The 21,176-nt window shown below is 54.5% G+C and overlaps 1 protein-coding gene across 7 annotated transcripts in view; it reads left to right on the forward strand.

Moving 5' to 3' along the window:
* The window catches only part of NAV1 (neuron navigator 1), a 254,837-nt gene that overhangs the window by 98,261 nt on the left and 135,400 nt on the right, over window positions 1-21,176 (forward strand). The gene's annotated exons all lie outside the window — the stretch shown is intronic.

A 21,176-nucleotide genomic window follows, 5' to 3' on the forward strand; every position in this document is an offset into this window, starting at 1 on the left:
CTGCCGCGCCTAGGGAGCCGGCACGGGTCGCGCCAGGGCCACGGGAGGACGGCGGCAAGGCCTGGAGCCCCAGCGGGCCTCCTAGGCTCGGCGGACTTGTTGCGGTGGCTGGGATGTGGGTCCTCCGGCGCCGAGGGACCCGAACCCGAGCTGCCCGGGTACCAGGCAGGCTGCCCGCCCCGCTGGGGGCTGGGAAGGGGCGTGTTCGTGCGCGTGTGAAGGGGCGGGGCCGACGCGGGCTGCGGTCTGAGGACTAGCGGGAGGAGCTGGGGGCGGGTGGGTGGATGGAGAATGGGGGTGTTGGACTGGCAGCCCTGGAGAACGCAGAGCTAGAGAAGACTGGTTGGACCTGCTGCTGTCATCCCCGGACCCCAGACCCCGGGGTGGCCAGCATGAGGAACCGCTGACCAGGGCAAGAGCCTCTTGGAGCGTTAGATGGGGAGCCTCTCCTGGCAGGCTACATTTGGGTTTTGCAGCGGCGGTCAGGAGACTGGAGAGGGGCAAAGAGGGGGAAAAGCAGCCTTTTCCCTAGGAGAGCCCTTCCTGAAAGCCCCGGCCTCGTCAGGGATAAGGCGGGATTGGGGGTTCGGGGGTGCAGAAGCTAACAGGGCAGCCTCCTGCTGCAAAGGGAGAGTGCCACCCTTTTGCCAGCCGTGGCCCTCAAGGAGCTTACAGTCTAATGGGTTGAGACGGACAAGAAATAAAATCATTCCAGACGTCAGGAGGGCCGTGGAGAAAATGGAAGGGGACCCTGTGATGGAGGAGGACTGGAAAGGAGAGCTCTTTAAGCTTAAGGAGGTGATAGTTGGATTGTGTCGGAGGCAAGAGGAAGCACAGGGCAGGGCAGGGCAGGCTGGCTGGTGGAGGAACATTCCCCAGGCACTTGGAAGCGAATATGATGGGTGTGGATGGTCCTAGAGGAGAGGAATTGAGTGTCTGACTGTGTCCTGGCGAGGGGATGGCAGTGTCAGGGACTCAGAAAATCAGAGGGCACAGCTCCCTTTTCAAGGTCAGGGCTTCACTTCTTTGGGATGTCTTAGCTGATCTGGGCTGTCCCCAGACAGGCAAGACCCAGCACCGCCCCAGGACCTGGCTGCCTCCTTAGTTGTTCTTCAAGAGACAGTAACGTCGGAAACCCTGACAGATAGTCTTAGAGCTGGCTGGGGGTGGTAGTGGAGGGCAGGAGATGGGGTTGGGGGAAGCTGAGCTGGGGTCCCTTACTCCTGGTCGGCGGTTGTCATTCCCAAAGCACACTGGGGTCTGGCTCAGTCAGAGGTGTGGCAGCCTCTCAGGAACCTTGGAGATAAGGAGAAAACACCCCCCTACCCCACTTCCCAGTCGGGGAAGTGCAAGGTCAAAAGCACCGAGGGCTTGATTAGAGCCAGCTCGCAATTAGTGATGGAGGCCAGGTTCTGCTTGTGTTCCTAAGTCACTGACTCCATCTGGGAGGCCTAGTTGAGAAAGGGGAGTCAGGAGGTCAGGAGGGGCCGCCGACCTGCCCCGCTGACCCTGCAGAGGGGGCTGAGGGGCTAAGATCTCTGCGGGGGGGAGAGGGTGGAAAGTCTGGCAGACACACTAGATTCTTTGGGGCTGTGAGAACCAAGGTGGGGGTGGGGCGTGTGGGTAGGATCTGGGGGGACCGTGCTTGGCATCGCAGGGTGGTGGGGAGGGAAGGGGTGGGAGCTGGTGCCCTCAAGTGAAATCTTTCTTCTGTGTGAAGGTGAGAGTTATTATAGAGGGTCGAGGAGCCAGGGGACAATAGAGCTGCTCAGTCTTTCCAAACCTGGGAAGGTGTTCCAGGTTGTCAGGACCCACCTTCACTGGAGAGCAGGGTGGCCTCTGAGAAAAATGGCGGCCTTGGTGCCTCAGGATGGTGGCTAAAAACAGAGTATTTGCTCCCTTCCTGGGAAGCTGAGGGTCAAAATTCATGCACTCCTTAGTACCATCCCAGACCCAAGAAGCTGCCAAAACTCGATTTCTGGAGGAAAGGGGATAAGGGAGCCCCAAATAAGAGCTTTTCTGGAATAAAAGAGAAGAGCTGAAATTCAGTCACTCCCTTCTCAGAAATCAGCTGGGACCCAGATGGTTTGGGCAGGCTCCGTGCCCCTTCCCTTGCTTTGGAAGCTGCCAAATAACTAGGGTCCCACCGGGGAACCCTGGAAACTTAGAAGGCTGAAGGGTGAGTGCCCAGGGGAAAATGGGCCAGTTCCAGGAGTCAGATGTCTTTGGACCCTGGCCGATGGTCCACATCAGGCAGTTGGCTCCAAGAGGAAATGTCACCAGACCTGGGCCTGGGGGAGGGTGGGAAGCTGCGGTCCTGAGTTCCCTGTATGGAAGTTCTGAGCTCTGCGACCGCCTCTAGAACCCAGTTTCCCCATTTGTGAATGGAAGAGACCCTCTCATGGCTCTTCCCTACCTATAGTGATGGGAAGGGGGCTGCAGGTGAAGGTGGTCAGACCTTGAAAATGTCCCAGGCCATATCAGTGCATCATACCATCCCAAACCACACTCTTCTTGCCTCACCAGCCCTGGGCCCAAGGCTCTCAAAGGAAAATCAGTTTGTTGACTCCCCACACATTCAGCATTCCCTTCTTCAACCCTCTAAGTAAAGGGACAGAGTGGAACAGCTAAGGCAGCTCAAGGTCAGGATGTCAAGGAACCCAGGTGGCTGGAATTGCTGGTCCCACTTCTTCAAGAAGGTGTCTGGACCAATGGGAGGGGTTGCCATGGCAACAGTGAGGCTCTTGGAGGCTCAGGGCAAACAGAACAGGGTAGGGAAGTCCAGAAGTCATCCATTTCTAAGCCAATTGGTTGATGTTAGTTTTAGGGGGGTTGGGGGGGTTACTCTAGAGAATGTGTTCTGGAATGGTTTGAATAGGGGAAGAGAAGAAATTACTTTTTCTTCAAAGCGCTGGGGGTTCTGGCTGGGTAGAGTAGTTATGGTGAGTTCTCCCGGAAGAGCTGATGCCCAGAGAAGACAGGTGATATGTGCAGGCTCACCTAGGACCCTCACGTCAGAGGCTCCACGCCCAGAGCCGCTCCTGAGGCCTTCCCAGGAGTTCCCCAGAGGCCTAGCAGGAACAGGAGGACAAAGCTTGCCTTTAGCCTTCCCCTGGGCCCGGCAGTTCATGGGAGGATGCTCATAGGTCACAGGCAGAAGGAAGGGCTGTGGCAAAGCGTGGGGGTCTGAAGGTTAGCATGCATGTGGAGAAACTGGCCTAGAACCTTCCATCTGTAAGGCCTCCTGCCTTCCTCAAGGTAGCAATGAGGAGAACATTTTTTTCTCGTGTGCTCAGAACTTTTTCTTCTCTGTCCAGGCTTAGTGCTCTCTACGGGCCCCATCCAGGTCATCACACGACAGCCGCAGCTCTGCCTCTGAGAGATGGATGCATGAGTAGGTCTTGGGAGCAGTTCCTCTGCTCTGGGGAAAAGCAGATAGAGCCGAAGGGCCTGGAACTAGCTTCTCGGCTTCTCATCTCTCACTCAGGGAGATGCCCTTTCTCATCAGTGGTGGCTCCAACCCCAGGCCATAGGCCACTTCCAGATGTGGACTGAGTGGGTAACAGGAATAGGTCGCCTGGAATCCTGGGGTGTTTCCCCATACTTCCCTCCTTTTCTACACGCCCCCCTTATATACACATACATCTGCTACTGTGGCTACAGCTCCCCCCCTCCCCCCGCCATGACCTGCCAACACCAGATATTTTCTCCTGCTAACTTCCAGTCTTTCTCCTCTCTGGAACTGTCCCTCCGCACACACACACACCCACACTCCTCACAGCCTCTGAGCCCAAGTGCTGAAGGTGCAGTTTACTCCTTGGGGCTCAAGTTGCGCCAGTCCTGAGCAGGGGGAGCAGAGCCGCCAGGCTCCCTAACTGCTGCCGATCCATCTCCACAGCTCGCCGCAGTGTCTCCGTGCACAGCCAGGGAAAGAAAAACCCTCTCCTCCCCCACCCTTCCCCAGGATCTCACAGAACCACAGAACGGAAATGTCTAGTTGAGCCACCCACACCTAAAGCTGAAATTAATCCCTCTATAGCATCAGAGGCAGGTGGGTGTTCTGTTTACACACTCCTAGTGACAGAGGGCTCACTACCTTATTTTCCTGGAAGGCACTCATTATCAGAGAGCCTGTTGAGTTAAGAGTCTTCTTTCTGAGAATTTCCACCCCTGGGTCCAAACCTGCATTTGGATCCTTACAGGTTAAGCTAGCCTGCCTTTCAAAGGCCTCCTCTTATATTTGAGGTCAGACACCTAGCCATAGTCTTTTTTTTCTCAAGATTTTATTTATTTATTTGAGAAAGAGAGAAAGAACAAGTGGTGGGGAGGGGCAGAGATGGGGAGAGAAGAGAGAGAGGGAAACACTCTCTTCCCCAAAGAGCAGGAAGCCCGATGCCGGGCTCGATCCCAGGACGCAGAGATCAGTCATGATCCAAGCAAAGGCAGACGCTTAACCGACTGCGCCACCCAGGTGCCCCACCTAGCCATATTCCACCGCATCTTTTCTCCCTTTGTTACCTACTTTCTCCTTCCATTTGTCTTTCCTTTTGGATTAAGACTTGATAGGGAGAAGAGCCAACCCCTTCACCCTGATTGCTGGGCCTAATGGAGTCCTGCTCCCCACCTGGACCGCACCCCCACCTGCTCCTAATGTCTGCATCTCAGCACCTGGCAGAGTGTTCTCTGGGTCCAACCTGGCCTCCTCCCCACAGCCTCCTCTCGCTGCCTGGAATCCCTGCGCCAGCCAGTGGAGGGGAAACGGCCGCCGCCTGGTTCTGATTTGCGATGGCTGACCTCCTCCCACACCCTGTTTGGATTACCCAGATGCGTTTGAAGTCCCTGGAGCCTGCAGCCTTCCCTCTCTTGCACAGGAAGGGCCGGGGGGGCCAGGCGCAGCTCGCTGGCCCTGAGTGGGCATGCTCTGTCCATAGAAGCCCTTGGAATGCTGTCCATAGAAGCCCTTGGAATGCTGTGGTCAGCCCTCCAATGCGGACACCATGTCCCACACCTTCCCTCGAGTTGCTTCTGGGGACCGGGCCTCCTGAGACAAAACAAGGGCCCTTAGGGGTCCATTCTGCCTCGTTGGGTGCACACAGGTCTCTGCTGCCTTCTGACCAGCAGAGATCAAGGGGGAGACTGGGAAGGCACCCCCGAGCTGTTTCTGTTTCCCTGCTGGAGGCTGAGGGAGGAGTAGCCTTGTGCCAAGGGAGTGTCCGGCACTGTCACTGCCATGGCAAAGTGTGGGCACAGCACGAGTGGCTGGAATAAGGGGTGGGTCAGGGCTTCTCATCTTTTATCAGGACCTACACCTCTGGCAGGAGGAGGGGCAGATTGCAGAGATTGGGAGCAAAGTGGAGGAGAATGGGGAGCCAGCTGGAGCCCCCAGACTCCTCTGGCGCGTTGCAGTGCTGCGGTGGTGGGTGGGGGTGGGGGAGAGTGTGGAGCCCAGCCCAGTGGCAGGCTGCAGGTTCACCCTGAAAGCTTTGGCTCCAGCAGGTCCCAGGGTCTGGCTGCCAGCTCTGTTGTTCATCATGCGTTAGACCCACAGTTGTCCAAGCCAAACCTCAGCAAGGCCGCCAGGGCTCCCCAGGGGCTGGGCCTGGGCCTGGGCCTGGGCCTGGGCCGTGGTCGAGTCTATTTTAGACATCTCAATGACATGCTTCAGGGCCACTGGAGTGGGCGCGTTCTCCGCAGCCCTCTAATTTCTGGGCCGTAGCTCTCGCTCTGGACTTGGGGTGCTTGCTCTTATGCCCTGAGGATGTGGAAACCAAAAGCAGGCACAGCCCAGAAGACCCAAGGGATGCTGTCAGTGCTGCCCGTGTTGGTCCCCAGGGAAGCCGGGTCGCCTCGTGGGTATCCAATTGGGGTCTCATCACGGATGATCTGGTCTGGGAGGTGGAGTGATGTCCTAAGACCCAGATGTACATTTGGGTCATTACAGACATTTGGGTCTTTACATTACAGCTGGCTGTAAATGGGGACCTCGGGCTGGGTGGGAGTGTAGTGAGTGTCAAAGAAGCAAGGCTTGAGTGAGTGTGCGGAGGTACTGGGTTCATAGGATATATGAACTGGGTTCATAGGGTGCATGGCAGACAGCGTTAACCCTAAGAACGTAGGTGAGGTTGGGAGGCAGGGTGTGAACGCTGGATGCCCAGGGGTTAGTAGGGGTCCAGTGGAACTGTCACTGGGGTCCGGCAAATGTGCACAGACTAAAGGTACGTTTGTGTGCTTGTGTTGTGTGTATGCGGGAATTGGACAGGTTTGAAAGAGTCTGAGATATGACCAGGGTGGAATGATTTCCCTCAAAGGGACCCCCAGGCTTCTCTCCCAAAAGGGCACTGTGAGTGCTGGGGGCTCCTCAGACTCGTTGGACACAGGCTCCCTTTGCCCTTGATGACTCACTAAACAGGCCTTTCCCTTTTGGGGAAGCTGGCAGCCACCCAGGAGGCCTTGGCTTTTCTCTGCAAACTCCAGAAGCTGCCACGGGGCTTAGGACTCCCACCATCCCAAGCTGAGGAGCTGCCTCCCAGGAGATCTGAGACCTGACTCTGCTGGGGGAGCAAGTAGGCCCAGAGAGGACAGTAATCTAACGGCAGTAACACGTATCCATCACTTGGCGTATAAGAGGCATTGTTCTTGTTGCTGATGTGCAGTAAGTTAGTGCTCACAATCCTCCCGCGATCCTGGTACTTACTAATGAGGAAACAGGCACCGAACTGTAGGGAATCTGCCCAAAGCTGGTGGAGCAAGTGAGCAGCAGAGCCAGGATTGGAACTTAACCCCTGCGACACTGCTGCTTCCAGGAGCCTCGAGACCCCCATCCCCAGCCCCCCTGCAGCTGCGTTTGATTCCAGTGAGTTCAGAATTAACCTCTCAAGTGTTCCCTCTGGACAAAGCTCTGTGCCCCTGAGATTGAGGCTCTGGGCACTGCCTCCTAGCTTCTGACAGGCTAGATGAGGAGGCGAGAAGGACTGCACTCATTCCCGTGCCGGGCCGTGGTGGCAGGTGCTGTGACCAAGTATGGAAGGGCTAAGGGGAGCAAGAGTCCGTACGTGAGGCGAGGGTGCGTGCACTGGGGCAGCGGGCGAGGAGGGGAAGCTCTGGAGGAGTGATGTGGTTTCAGAGGTTGGGATCCCAGCAGCAGAGATGGGAGGGACCAGAAGGTACAAGGAGGAGGTGAATGAGGGGTTTGATCATGGGGTCCTGTCTGCTGGAGGAGAGGTGGCACAGGAAGTAAGAGAGGGAATGAGCCTGGGCAACCAAGAGCAAATGGACAGGGGCATGATGGACCCAAGTGGACGGCACTGGGGCTCCACTGTAAGCTCTGGGCGACATTTAAACAGAGAGGAGCAGCGAGGGTTTGCCCCGAAGGATCCCCAAAGGAATCCAGTGCCCGTTGGTACTTTGGAGAGGCTGCTGATTGATGAGATCAGCCAGCCCGGGGGCTTCTCAAGTTCTGAATCTGTTTGCTTAAATGAAGATTGCCCTTGCTCCCTCTGCAGAGAGAGAGGACGTCTCGGTGCCCAGAGGTGGTCCCTTTGATTAGCAGCTGCTCTAGCCCACCCAGGGATTAGCACAGCACCCCTCACCCCAGCCCTGGGGAGTGCCCACAGCAAGGCCCGAACCAGACTATACACACAGGACCAGTGCAAAACCCACCCTGAGAGTGAGAGTGGGCGTAAGTAGTGTGGGGGCTACATTTCAGTTCCTAGCTCACTTGTCCCATCCAGGATGCCTTCCTGAAGGAGTTGGAAGTTGGGGAGCTATTTAAAGGAATCAGAAACGCTTGGCACAAGGGAAGATGCTTTCCCGTCATCCCGCCTTGCTTGGATGGAGTGGGAGGACTGGATTAGGACTAGCTGGCTTGGGAGCCCTTGGAGCAGATGGTCCTTCAGGGAGTGAAGGGAACAGCACCCCCCCCCCCCCCACTGTAGGGTAGAAGGGCCCCTAGGGAATGAGGGTGCCCTGGTGAAGGCTTAGGAACCTTAACCCTACACTCAAATAGTCACCTTCCTCTGTTCTTCACGATGCTGCCAGATTGTTCCAGTTACCATGTCCTGGATGTTGCCATGGGGTTCTGTTGTTGCAGGAGCTAGGGTTTTTCTGTCATAGAGGACTTGGTTTTGTCCCGGAATCTGGGCATCCCCAAGAGGTGTGATCCTGGAATTCAGGGTTTGTCTGAGTGTGTATGTGGATCCTGTCCTGCATGGATGCTCCGTGGCCCTGATGGTGACGTGGTGTCCACGAGTTGCTGCCGTGCTCACCGCTTGGCCTCCCTGTCATCTTGCCCCTGCTGCAGCAACTGGATAGGGGTTATGGCAGCAGAGAAGGCAGCAGTGGGGCAGGGAGACAGGCCAGGGCTGCTGTGAAGGACAGCAGCCACCATGAGGGGTGTCTTTCTTGGGTACAGGGACAAGGCTCGGTCCCTGAGCTGCCTGACACCCCACCCACCCAGTGGCAGGCAGAGTGGAGAGGCTAACCCTGCTCTCGCTGCCACCCCAAAGCCCAGGAATGCTGGGGTAAGGCTGCCCTGCTTGGCACCCTCAGGCTCCCCACTGAGCAGAGAGCCTGATGCAGGGCTTGATCCCAGGACCCATCAGGAAGTGACCTCGAACAAGCCGTGTGGCTAAGCTGGTGGTTTGGGGGCCTCCAAGGGCCTGGCTGCAGGGTTTGGACTCCCTAGAAGGAAGTTCTCGGTGCCTGAGACTTTAATCGAGGCTTTGGACTCTGCAGGAAGGTCAGAAACCTTCATCCTGAGGGTCCGTGGTGGACCATTGAACATTCACAGACCCGGAGTCACTGGAGATTAGCAAAATCGTGACGTCTATCGAGCACTTACTGTTTGCCAGCTCGGCTGAGGGCTTGGCTTGTATAAATCCATTTCAGGGGCGCCTGGGGGGCTCAGTGGGTTAAAGCCTCTGCCTTCGGCTCAGATCATGATCCCAGGGTCCTGGGATCAAGCCCCACATCAGGCTCTCTGCTCAGTGGGGAGCCTGCTTTCTCAACTCTCTCTCTGTCTGCCTCTCCGCCTACTTGTGATCTCTCTCTATATATAAAATAAATAAAATCTTAAAAAAAAAAAAAACCATTTTATCCTCACAATGAGATATTAATCAAGGGTCACATGCGAAATATTTCACAACTCTTGCAGGCTACAGAACCGGAGGAATCCCGGGGGCCCTCCACTATGCCAGATGTTAACTCTGTGGATGCCAAATGTGGAAGTCCCAGAGGAAGGGACCGCGAGATCAGGGTGGCAGGAGGAGCACCTGAGGGCCCAAGGAAGCACTTTCTTTGCCTACTGGTACGGAAGTGTTTCGTGTTTTTTACCAGCCAGTGCTGTATGCCCCTCCTGGTGCATTTCTGTAGACTGACCACCCAACTCTTGCACAAGACTGAAGTATGCGGAAACTTAGAGGAGTCAAGGGAGGCCACACGGCTTGTCCGAGGTCACTTGGCAAGTTCATGGTGAAGCTAAGAGTCAGATGAGGCTTGATCCAGACTTATCCATTTCACCATAGGCTCCACTGCCTCTTGCACAAGAAGTAGCATCTTTTTGCTTCCATGTGCTCCAGACATTCTAGAACCTTTAGGCTGAACCAACCTTGCCGTGCTCCTGAGAGCCCAGGTCTGTAACAATGCGTTCCTTCCAGCCTCAGCAAACATTCCTCAGGTGCCACCTGTTTGCCAGCCCCTGCTGCCCAAGGCTCTCTCTGTCTAGTCCAGGAAGCAGAGCGCAGGCGGGCAATTGTAATACAGCGTGTGGCCTGGGCTGTGGCCAGGGCTGTGGCCAGGAGCTGCAGGGAGAAGGCTTCCTGATGGGACATGAAGGATCAGGCCTGAGGTGGCCATGCTGAGGATGACCAGAATGATCAGGAACAATCAGGGCCTCAGAATGTCAGCCTAGGATAAGCCCTTTCTCTGGTCCCTCCCAGTGTGAATCCTGGATCTGGCACTCTTTTTTTAAAAAGGTGTTATTTATTTATTTATTTATTTGAAAGAGAGTGAGAGAGTTCGAGCACAAGCCGGAGGAAGGGCAGGGGGAGAGGGAGAAGAGCACTCCCTGCTGAGCAGGGAGCCTGACATGGGGCATGGGGGCTTGATCCCAGGGCCCTGGGATCATGACCCCAGCTGAAGGCAGAGGCTTTAACCAGCTGAGCTACCCAGGCGCCCCTTAGGTCCTCGGTTGTAACACAGGGCTCAGTCTCCGCAGCTCCCAGCTCTGGGAGGATTCCTGGAGGGCGGCACAGATGGGAAAGGGCCGCCCCATGGCTGCTTTTGGCAGATTCAGCCCTATCTGCATCTCAGGGCACAGCTGCTCCTTCCCTCTCTTGTTCCCCCTTGCCCAGTAGCCTCTGATTTCTAGATTTAATTTTCCAGAGTGCTGCCTCTTGGGGGTGGGGAATTAGCTATATGGAAGACCCAAGGACTCTATTATTTATTTGTGTTATAACATCTATCTAATACCTATCATTTATTATGTATCTATAATGTCTATCATATCTGTCTATCTAATAATAACATCCATCATTTATTACATGTTATGTATCAGGCATTGTTTTAAGCACTTTACGTGTATATATATATATTTTTTTTTTAAAGATTTTATTTATTTATTTGACAGAGAGATCACAAGTAGGCAGAGAGGCAGGCAGAGAGAGAGGGGAGAGTAGGCTCCCTGCTAAGCAGAGGGGCTCGATCCCAAGACCCTGAGACCATGACCTAGGCCGAAGGCAGAGGCCCAACCCAATAAGCCACCCAGGTGCCCCGCACTTTACATATATTAATTCATCGAGTCACCTAGAACAACCTGGGGAGTTAGGTGCTATTTTTAATCCCATTTTATTGATGAGGAAACTGAGAGGTTAAGTAACTTCCCCAGGATCACACAACCAGGAAATGGGGGAAACCTGGTTGTGACCCCTGGGTGAATGGGGGAGTGGTGTAGTTCATGCACCTACCATCTTAAGCACAGTTCTCCAGGGCCTCCCATCAGTGGAGAACACCGGCTGGCAAAGTCCACAGGCCCAGCGAACCCTCCTGGACAGCTGCCCAGGTCCTTAATTCCAAAGTGTTCTCCATTCTGATGTCTCCTCTGAAAGAGCAGTGGCTCCGGGAGCTAAGAGCCAAGCACATTCCCTGGACCGTCTTGGGGCCTCACTGCCAGGCTGAGGACAGTGGGTAGAGTCTGTGGTTGATACGCTTTCTTGCTTTCACTTCTGTGTTCATTCCTCCACCCTGCGTACCTGTTCTGACAGTCTGGAAAGACCAGCACATCAGGTGACAGGGGACAGATACACATCCAGACTCTGGTGGCCTGACCCGGAGCCCTGCGTATCTCTGGGACCTTGCCTTCTTGGGAGGGTTTCAGGTAAACTCGGATGCCTGCTAACTGGCTGTTCTTAGCACTCTTTGAGCCTGTTTCTTGTCTGTAGAATGGGGCTTGTGACCCCCTGCGTGGGGGGTGATTGTGAAGATTAATCAGAAGAGAGTAGGGAGCACGTGGTATGCCACAGATGATCAGTAGGGTTGGCACTCTTGCCCCCTCCCCTGCAGGCTTCCAGATCCCCTGGCCTTCCTCATCCTGATCACCCTGGCTCTGCAGACTCCAGTGTTACCCAGGCTTCCAGTGTCTTCATTCAAGGATTGGCTCGTTATTGACCCTGTTTCAGTTCAGCTCTGATATGTTCATTCAGACTCTTGGTTGTACCTGTGGAAGCCCCCTGGAGGCAGCTTAAGCTAAAGGAGGAGTTTATTATAGGACATGACACAGAGCTGGCTTGCAGGGATCAGCCACATATCTGATTCAGCTCCTTTCGTACCGTGGACCGGCATTTCTGCCCCCTGCCCACGTGGTGGAGTGTGGATGCCCACGGCGCCACGCCTTCCCCATCCAAGACATCAGCCAGTCTACCTTGGGGGGCGTGGGGGTGGGCTCTGACTGACCATCCCAAGGAGACAGGAGAAGCACGTTGGCTTTGTCCAAAGTTTTTAGGGTAATACAGCAGCCTGGTGGTTGTTTATAGACTTTGATGAAAATAGAAACACTGTGAACTGGAAGCAGATTTGAAGAAGGTAGTCAGAGGTTGTTCAAGTTCATTATCCACCCCTAGTCCTTAACGCAGAGCCTGGATTCCATCTAGAGCGGGGTGAAACTGACAATGTCCTCACCTCTGGGTAGGGAAGGGGACTCAGATCTGACCCATAGCATTACCCTGGGTGTGTACATCCCCTCTGCACCTAGGGTCCTTGGAAACTGTCCTGCCCCGCATTGGCTCACAACTCCACTGGTGGTCCTTGAAAGGTCCTTCCAGGGCTGAAGCATGAAATCCACCCCAGTGGCTGGTTAACACACAGCGGGGAGGACATCTCGGGGTGGGGGATGAGGCCAAGACATCTCGGCTCCTTCCCTTATCTCAAAGGAGAACAGATGGGTGGGTTTGATGGTGACCCATTACTTCCACAAGCATGAGGTTGGGGCCAGAGTGCTGGGGTGAGGGGAGGCCCCGGCTTTACCTTAGGGGTGGGATGTCCAATGGGGGGATGTGAAGGGATCTGCCACAGAGGCACCAGCCCTGTTTCTGAGCCAGAGGAGCCCATTCCGGCCTGGGGCTGGATTTCTGCCATTTTCCCACAGGCTGCATAGAGATTGGGTTTCCTCCTGAAACTGTATCTCTGAATCACAATCATGAAGTTCCCAGCTTCTCAACTCAAGCTGTTTGCAGCAGCTCTGTATACCCTAAGCCATCACTCTTACTCTCTTAGGGTCCTGGGAGAAAGCACACAGAATATAGTGGCCAAATGCACAGAGTATGAGTCAGCCTTGAGTTCAGATCCTGCCTTTGTATTACCCAGCCTTAAGACCCGGGCTGATTTAGCCTCTCTGAGGGGCAGTTTCTTCACTTGTTAAATACGTCACAAGAGCTGTCTCATAAGATTGCCACGGAGGGTCAGTGAGCTAGTGTCCATAATGCACTCGCTGAGCGCTATGCCTGGCCCTTGTAGACAGTAAATGATGGCTTAGTTGCAGTATTTCATTGTTGCCTATCCGCCCCCACTATAGGAGGTTGTAGAGAAAGGAGACATGGCCCCTGTCCTCTGGGAGCCCCTAGTCTGATGGGGAGACAGGGGCTTTGCCCTCAGGAGCCCCCATCCTGCAGGAGGAGACTCAGCCCTATGCTCAAGGACCTACCAGTCAGGAGGGGGAAACATTGGTAGCCCCCAGGGAACTTCCCTTCTGGTGGGGGAGAGCAGCCCTTGTGCCCTGGAGCCCCCAGGTGGTTTGTCCTTGGATCCCAGTGCTTCCCTGGGCCCTTCCTCCCGAGGCCAGCATGCCCTCAGCTGCCCCCTTTGCCCTGAGCCTGCCTCCAGCCTCACCTCCTCCCTTCCCCCTGCAGCCAGGCCCGTCCTCTCCAGGGTGCCCCCTTTTCTCCTTTTGGGGTCCTGGGGCCCCGCCTCTGTCGTGCCGCCTCATCCCCACGGAGTTCACCAGATGACTCATTTGTAGGTCTTTTCTGTGTGTGCTGAGCAAGTTGTCAAGAAGCCTCTCCCCCAGGATGCTCGTTTCTCTCCAAACACCGCCCAAACTGCAGACACAAAAATTAGACATGTCAGTTTGCATGCCGTCTGCCTTAAATTTGCATTTGATTAAAAGACGCCAGCATCCTCCCACCCACAGTTCTTCCTTCCCGACCTTCTCTGAAGTGCACCCCCCCCCCCCCCCCATTCTCCCAACCCTCTCCTTCTGCTGTGCTCAGGGCGTCGTCCTCTGGTTGGGCCCCTCTGCCGCACCTCAGCCGCTACCACAGAGCCGCGTGATACTCTGCACCTCTTGCCCCTTTCCCGGGGTCAGCTCTGCACAGTTTGCCCAGGTACAGCCTGTCCCCATTGTGCCTGCAACACTGTCTGTTCCTGGAGCTCATTGTCAGGAGTTCAGCTGCCGGCTTAGAAATCAGATGCCTGTGGCTGGGGAGCCCATCATGGGGGTGGGGGGTCATGTGCGCCCTCCATCTCCGTTCCGGCCTGTTACCAGCACCATCCTGTGCAGGAAACCGCCAGGCGGAGAATAGCTTTGGAAAAGCCTTCTCCTCCCCTCCTAAGAACAGCCAGGTCACCATCACTCCTTCCTTGGCTCAGAGACCCGAGCAGCTCCCGGAGGGTGCTCAGAACTCCTGGCTTCTTTTCTGCAGTCACACTGGGGGAGAATCTTCATTAAAAGGCCAGAATGGCCTGTGCCTCCTGCCCGTTCCCAGCCTGAGAGCAAACCTGCTGACTTTTGGAGTTTCTGCCGTCAACGTGGCAAACACACTCCTCTCTCAGTTATCTGTGCCAATGCAGAAGCTTAAAAAAAAAAAAAAAAAAAAAGCCATTCCATCTGCCTTGAGCTACTCTCCTTGAGATTTTGGGGATAACAGTTTTACTTTTCTGGTTTCTTTTGATCCCTTTGGACTAAAATTGGCATCCGTTTCAGTTCCTCAAACTGCTGTGAGGGAGCAGGGAGCTCTGAGTGGACAGGCAAAGGGCCAAGGCCACGCCTCACAGGTAAGTCCCATAAGAATAGGGATCTGAGGACGGAGGGAACCATTTGCAGAGCTGAGGGAAGGGGCTCTAGATTCCCACCTCTGCCCAGACATGCCACCTTCCTGAGCCCTTCATTCCTAGCTCCCGGGCTCCTTAGGTCTGCCCGTGGCGAAGGCTGAGGGGGCAAGCATCGCTTTATCTCTTGCTTCCTCCTCACTTCTAGGCTCCTGTGTGTTCAGGGAATGCAAACTGACACTAGCATCAGCCGGAGCCAGACATAATTGGAAGGGAATCTGTCCCCACACCCACTCTTGTCTTGCCTCCCTCCCTACCAAAAAAAAAAAAAAAAAAAATTATATATTATCTCCAGCAGCTCTGAGTGTAGGAAACATAAGTCTGGGAGAAAAGACAGATGGGGTGGGGGATGGTGTGTGAGGGCGGTGGAGCAACTGTCCTTTATATCCACGGAGGAGAGATCAGGAGAAAAATGGTAGTAGCAAGAAGGACTGAGGTTAGACTCTAAGAGCTTGCATTTATGATAAGGAGACCCAGGCATGATGGTGGAAGAAGCCAGTGACATCTCTGTCCATGCCCACCCTCGGGAACCCTGAAATCCTCGGCTTGGTCCTCGCTTGGAGGTTATGGCCCACCCTGTAACCTGGAGAAGGAAGAGGTAGCAGAGCAGGGCTGATGGAAGTTCTGCGTTTGCCCCGGTCGGGCTGGCCTTCTCTCATTCCCAGCTCCCTTCTGGCCAGAGATTTTGAGGGCCTGCAGGTTTGAGGATTCCGGGGTTTCTGGGAAGCCATGGCTCCATCTGGCTTTCCTTGCAGAGCCAGCAGGCAGCCGCCCTCTGGCATGTTGCTTGTCAGGATTTCTCTGAATGGAATCCAAAAGCAAGAGCCAAGAATAGAGGTGAGGGCACCCAGCTCTCTCTCCGCGAAGCCAGGCTCCCAGGCAAGGTCAAGAGACAGTGCTCCCTCAGCAGGAGTGGCAGTCCAGCTGGTGAGCGGTGTGAGGGGTTGGGAGGGACCACTGAGGACATCCCCTGACCCCTGACTCCACAGCAAGCCACAGCGTCACAGTGTCAAAGCCGGAGAGGAAGCGCAAACCTTTCGTGTCACAGAGGAAAGAACTGAGGCCTTAGGTCCAGCCTAGGGCCACCCAGAGCTCTTCTGACTCCTGGCCTAGCGCTTTCCCCCACTGTCCCCTTCCTCACACTTTAAGTTAGGACATCCTGATGGGGCTCCCCGAGCAGATCCTTGAAGGAGTGGGATGAGATGTCTCTGCCGGTGGGTGCTCTCCGCTGAGAGGACGGTGGGGTGGGACCCCAGGCAAGGCCTAGAGCGTCAGAACCTGGAGGGACCTCAGGGATCAGCCCTCATCGTCCAGTCCCCTTTAACAGCTGAGAGCGCTGAGGTGCCAAAAAGCAAAATTTACCTAAGGTCACCCAACCAGTGAGTGGCAGATCCAGGACGCAAATCCGGGTCTCCCAACTTCCGTTGTTTTCCCGTGATCCTCTTGCTTTGGGGAGGTCAACCCAGGGAGGGAGGAAGAGCAGGAGGACGTTGTCTGTCACAGCCACACTTAGTAAATGGCCGCTGTTGGCCTGACCCATGAATTTTTTAAAACTATCTGCTGAGGTTTTAGGGTCAAGTAACAAACGCACCTCTCTCTCCCTGTGGCTTTTAAACCTCATAAATACGCTTTTAAAAGTCGCTCCACAGTTCTTCCCACCCACGGAGAGTCATATGATCTCTCAGTGGAACCTGAGGGGCTGTCAGAGGTGGCTTTCCATGGTTGTGGGGGTTGGTTGAGGGAACCTCTTCTGGCAAATGTCCCGCATGGAGGGAAATGCCATTCCCTTGAGGGGCAAGGTTGGAGGCCCCCGCCAGGCACGGGAAGGGCCAGTCTGACTGACGAGAGTCACCCTCACAGGCCAGAAAACTTGGGCCCAAAGGTCTCAGCTCGAGTCACTTGAAACCAGTGGAGCCTATGTCTTCTTCTGGTTGAGTGTTCCTGGGATCTGGAAAGCCACCTCAGTTTCCCTCTTCAGAAAAATGAGGCTGGTAACAGCAGGAGGCAAGGGAATGAGGTCATGTCTGCAGAAGTCCAAGCCACACTCTCAAAAAACAGGCCGACCAGGGTTTGGTATTTCAGCCCCAGAGCCAGGAGGCTCACGTTCCCCCAACCTCATCCCCCACCCCCAAGCCCCCCAACACCCCTACTCTGATGGCTTTAGCAGGCTTCGTGCTCTGATGGAAATGAGCTGTGCGTCTGCTGCCTCTTCATGGGGTGATTTTTTAAGGACGAAATGTGACGTTTGCTCGGGGGCCCTTGCAAAGCCTCGGCAGGGAGCCCAGGCCCGGCTTTCCACCTGGTGTGTCTCTGCCTATGCCCGAGCCCCTCCCAGCAGCCCCAGCACTGCTCACCTGTGGGGGGTGCCACCATGAAAGTCCCCTGGGAATTGAGACTCCAGGGAGAGGTGTGGGGCTAGGATGGGTGAACGTGACTCCTCCCCCAGCAGCTTGGAAGGCTGATGAGAGGAGGGGTGGCTGTGGCTTTGGAGCTGCCTCTCTTGTGGATGGTCCTGGTCCCCCTGCTTGCCAACCCTGCCAGCCTTTCCAGACTCCCCTCCCAATGCTACCAACATACGGAGACCCGGGACACACATTAGCTGTGTGCTGTATACCAAGCAGTGTTTTACTCTCCGAGGTTACAGCAGTGAGCAGAACGGATGTGTTCCTTCTCTTTGTGGACTTAGAGTTTTGTGGGGGGGGGGGGCAGGGTGGTGACTTTAGTGGATAATCACAAAAGAGAATCCTTAGTTCACCCTCTAAGTGCTCTGTGGGAAAAGGAAAGGGTATGATGATTTAGATAAGAGTGACTGGTCAGGGAGGGCTTCCCTATGGAAGTGAGTCTTCCACCAGGCCCCGTGGTCTAAGATAGAAGCAGGCTCAGGTGTTTGAGGAGAGTGGCAAGGTCACTGAGGAGGAAGGTGGGCGTGTAAGGAGGTCCTGGGCCAACTGTGGCCTTGGGGCTCAGGGTCAGGATTCTGAATTTTGTTCTTGCATCCAGTGGAAAGACAGGAAAGGTTTTCGGTGGGAGGAGTGACGTCAGGTTTGTGTTTTTCAAGAGTGGCTCAGGTTGCCGTGGGAGAAGAGAATTGGAGGAGGCAAGAGTGATGGGGTCCCAGCTGGAAGGCCGCAGTTGGAGCCGTCCAGGTGACACGGCAGTGGCCTGAGGTAGGGACCAGGCAGTGCAGATGGCGGGCACTGAAGGGCTGTGAATGGGGCTCCTGAAGAACTGACTAGGGAGGTTCTGGGGAAAGGGACAGGGCACTTCATTTTGCCTAAATACAAAACTTTCTTAGGTGCAAAGCACATACATTAAAAACAAAATCCTCTGATCAGATTTTAGTAATGATGCCTTTCTAAAGAGATAAGCTCAGGGCGCCTGGGTGGCTCAGTCAGTTAAGTGTCTGTCTTCTGCTCCAGTCCCGATGCCAGGGTCCTAGGATCGAGTCCTGCATCAGGTTCCCTGCTCATCGAGGAGTCTGCTTTTCCCTCTGCCTCTCTCTCTCTCTCTCTCTCTCATGAATAAATAAATAAAATCTTAAAAAAAAAAAAACAAAAAAACAGCCCAATAAGCTCATCTCAGCCAAGCTTAGGACCTGTGAGATAAACACAGACTGAAGTCAGGAAAGGGAGAGGGACAGTCAGTGCCCTGAGCAGGCAGATGTGGTTGGTGGCAGCAGCGATGATGGCAATCACGGCAGTGACGGCAGTGCCTTTGGTGATGGTGGCACCAGTGGCGTGGCTCGAGCAGCCTCAGAGGCAGGGTTAGCAAACCAGGGCACTGTTAGGGCAGCTGTGATGCTAGTAGTTTCTACCCCAGGTGCCCAGTCATGAGAGCGAAAGGGACCTCCAAAGGGCCTACTTTGTCCACTGCCTTAGGCAACATGTGCAGGATCGAGCTGGATGCTGTGGGATGGGGGCGGGAGTACAGAAATGTCCCTGCTCTTAGGGGTTTGATCACCTTCCCTGATCTAAGCAGGTGCCGAAGTTTCCCCCTTTCATACCTTCCTCTTCTTACGCACTGAGCTGAGGAGCCCCATGTAGGCTGGGGTGCGTCCTCTTCAGAGCTGACGCCGGCCCCCTTACCCGCCTCCTAGCCCACCCCATCTACAGCTGCTTCCACGTCGGGGTGGTAGAGGTTAGCGCGGGCAGGCGGATCTTGGCTGGACTAACGGAGGTTGCACACCCTGGGCCAACTGTCAGATGACCTTGAGCAAATCCTTGGGCCTCCAGGGGCCTCAGTTTACTCATTGCTTCTAAATAGGGGATCCTATTTCCAGCGCAGGGAGCTGCTGGGAGGACCGGATGAGGTCATTGGTATGAAAACTCCTTGTGACAGACGGCGACCCTGGGAGACCTGACACAGGGCTGGGGGCATGCCGGGTGGGGAGCGAGCCAAGGCCTCTGTAGGCAGCGCATGTCTCCCCCGCACCGAGGCTCCCAGCGGTCCAGTCTGCACACCTGCCCCACAAAGGGGCCCTTGTCTGCTGGTTCCCATGGGGAGCCGTGCCCCTGCCACATTGTGGGTGCCTGCCTTTACCTCTGGCTGGTAAGGTAGGGCTGTCTTGAGGTAAAACTCTTTAAAGGAGGCTTTTACAGTCCTTCATGAGGAACAGGCTCCGCTTAGAGTAAAATGAGAGAGATAAGTCCATCTTCGCCCTCCTGAGGCCTCTGCATCCTGCCCTTTCCCACGCCAGCCCTGTGAGCCGTGTCCTGTCTCCTCCGTCTGCCCAAAGCTCTCCCAGCTCTTCCTTCCCTACTTTCTCTCCAGATGAAACCAGGAACTCCCACTGAGGTTCTCAGTAACCGGCAACACCCTAAAGCCAGGTATTTTAAACTTTTTTAAAAAAACATTTTTTTGTCTTGACCCCTAATTAGAAATACATTTTCCAGGAGCAAGTGGGTGGCTCAGTCGGTTAAATGTCTGTCTTCGGCTCAGGTCATGATCCCAGGGTCCTGGATCGAGCCCCACATCGGGTTCCCTGCTCACTGGGGAGCCTACTTCTCCCTCTCCCTCTGCTGCTCCCCCGGCTTGTGCTTGTGCACACACTTTCTCTCTCTTTGTCAAATAAATAAATAAAATCTTAGAAAAAAATATGTTTTCCAGCAAATCCAGTATATACATATGGAGTCAAAAGTTTTATGAGACGATACTAACTATGCATAATATATTTGATCTTCTGTTTTATTGTATATGGTCTCTCTCTTTTAATTGTCAGTTACAATCCACTAAACTGATGCCGTGATCCACAAAATAGTTGCCGTCTGTGAAATGCCTTGGCCTGAAAGGATCTTCTTTCCAAGCACAGAAGGTCCCTGGGAGCTGGGTGTCCGGACACTTTAGGGACACCTAAAGTGTCCGGATTGGGAGAGTAGAGCATTTCCTTTGTGCCGGGCCCTGTTCCAGGTGCTTTATATGTAACAGTTCAGCTGATTCTCACAGCCTCTCTTGGGGGTAGGTATTATTGTCCCATCATTCACGTTTTATGGGCCAGGAAACTGAGGCACGGAGAGGTGAAGGTACTTGTCCAGGTTCATACCGATAGGAAGTGACAGAACCAGATGCTGTGTGCTTAACCCCTGAGCTCTGCTGATGGTCAGGGTGCCACAGAGGGAGGGTGGTCCCTCAAGGGTTTAGTGGAGATGCTCTAAGAACGCCAGGCTCAGGTTCTTCTGGAAGGCGGGTCCTGAGAATCCACAGCTGGGCAGACCCATTCAGGCTTGCCTGTCCTGTGGTCACACACCAATCAGGGCAGATGCTGGAGGAGATGAGAGCCCTTTTGGGGTGCCTGGTAGACCCAAATGCAGAGTTCTGCCTACTGGCCAGTCAGCAAGTAAGATTTATCTGAGTGGAAAGAAGAGCTTGACTCTAGTCTTTAAAAAAAAAGTAGGGTGGGGGGACGCATGGGTGGCTCAGTGGGTTAAACTCTGCCTTCAGCCCAGGTCATGATCCCAGGGTCCTGGGATCGACCCCTGCATTGGGCTCGCTGCTCCCCCCTCTCTGCTTCTCCCTCTCTCTCTGCCTGCCTTTCTATTTGTGATCTCTGTCAAATAAATAAATAAAATCTTTAAAAATAAATAAATAAAATCAAGTAAAAATACAGGACTTCTGGGTGGCTCAGTCGGTTAAGAAGCTGCTTTCGGCTCAGGTCATGATTCCAGGATCCTGGAATTGAGCCCCATGTCGGGGCTCCCTGCTCAGTGGAGACCGTGCTCTCTCTATCTCCATGTCGAATAAATAAATAAATAAATAAAATCTTTAAAAAAGATACTGTTAATTTTAAACATGACACTTTTTGCAGGCTTTAAAAAAAAAGGAACTTTCACTGTTCCTTAGCGATTTTATTGTTTTAGGCTCCGTGAGAAAGCAGCGAAAGTCTTCGCAATTTCTTTCCCAGCGCAGTAAGAATGTGTCCCCCCCGCATTTGATGGATTGCTTTTCGGATTTGAGCCCAATGCTTCCAGCACGTGGGCAGGCAGGGCCCCACAGGCGGGCCGTGACATATAGGAGCGAAGCGAGAGTTGATTTGTAAGGGATGGTCGTGGGAGGCACACGCTTATCAGATTTCGTTTCTGCTCTCT

The sequence above is a fragment of the Mustela lutreola genome, chromosome 14 (genome assembly GCF_030435805.1).
Source record: "Mustela lutreola isolate mMusLut2 chromosome 14, mMusLut2.pri, whole genome shotgun sequence".
NCBI classification, from domain to species: domain Eukaryota; kingdom Metazoa; phylum Chordata; class Mammalia; order Carnivora; family Mustelidae; genus Mustela; species Mustela lutreola.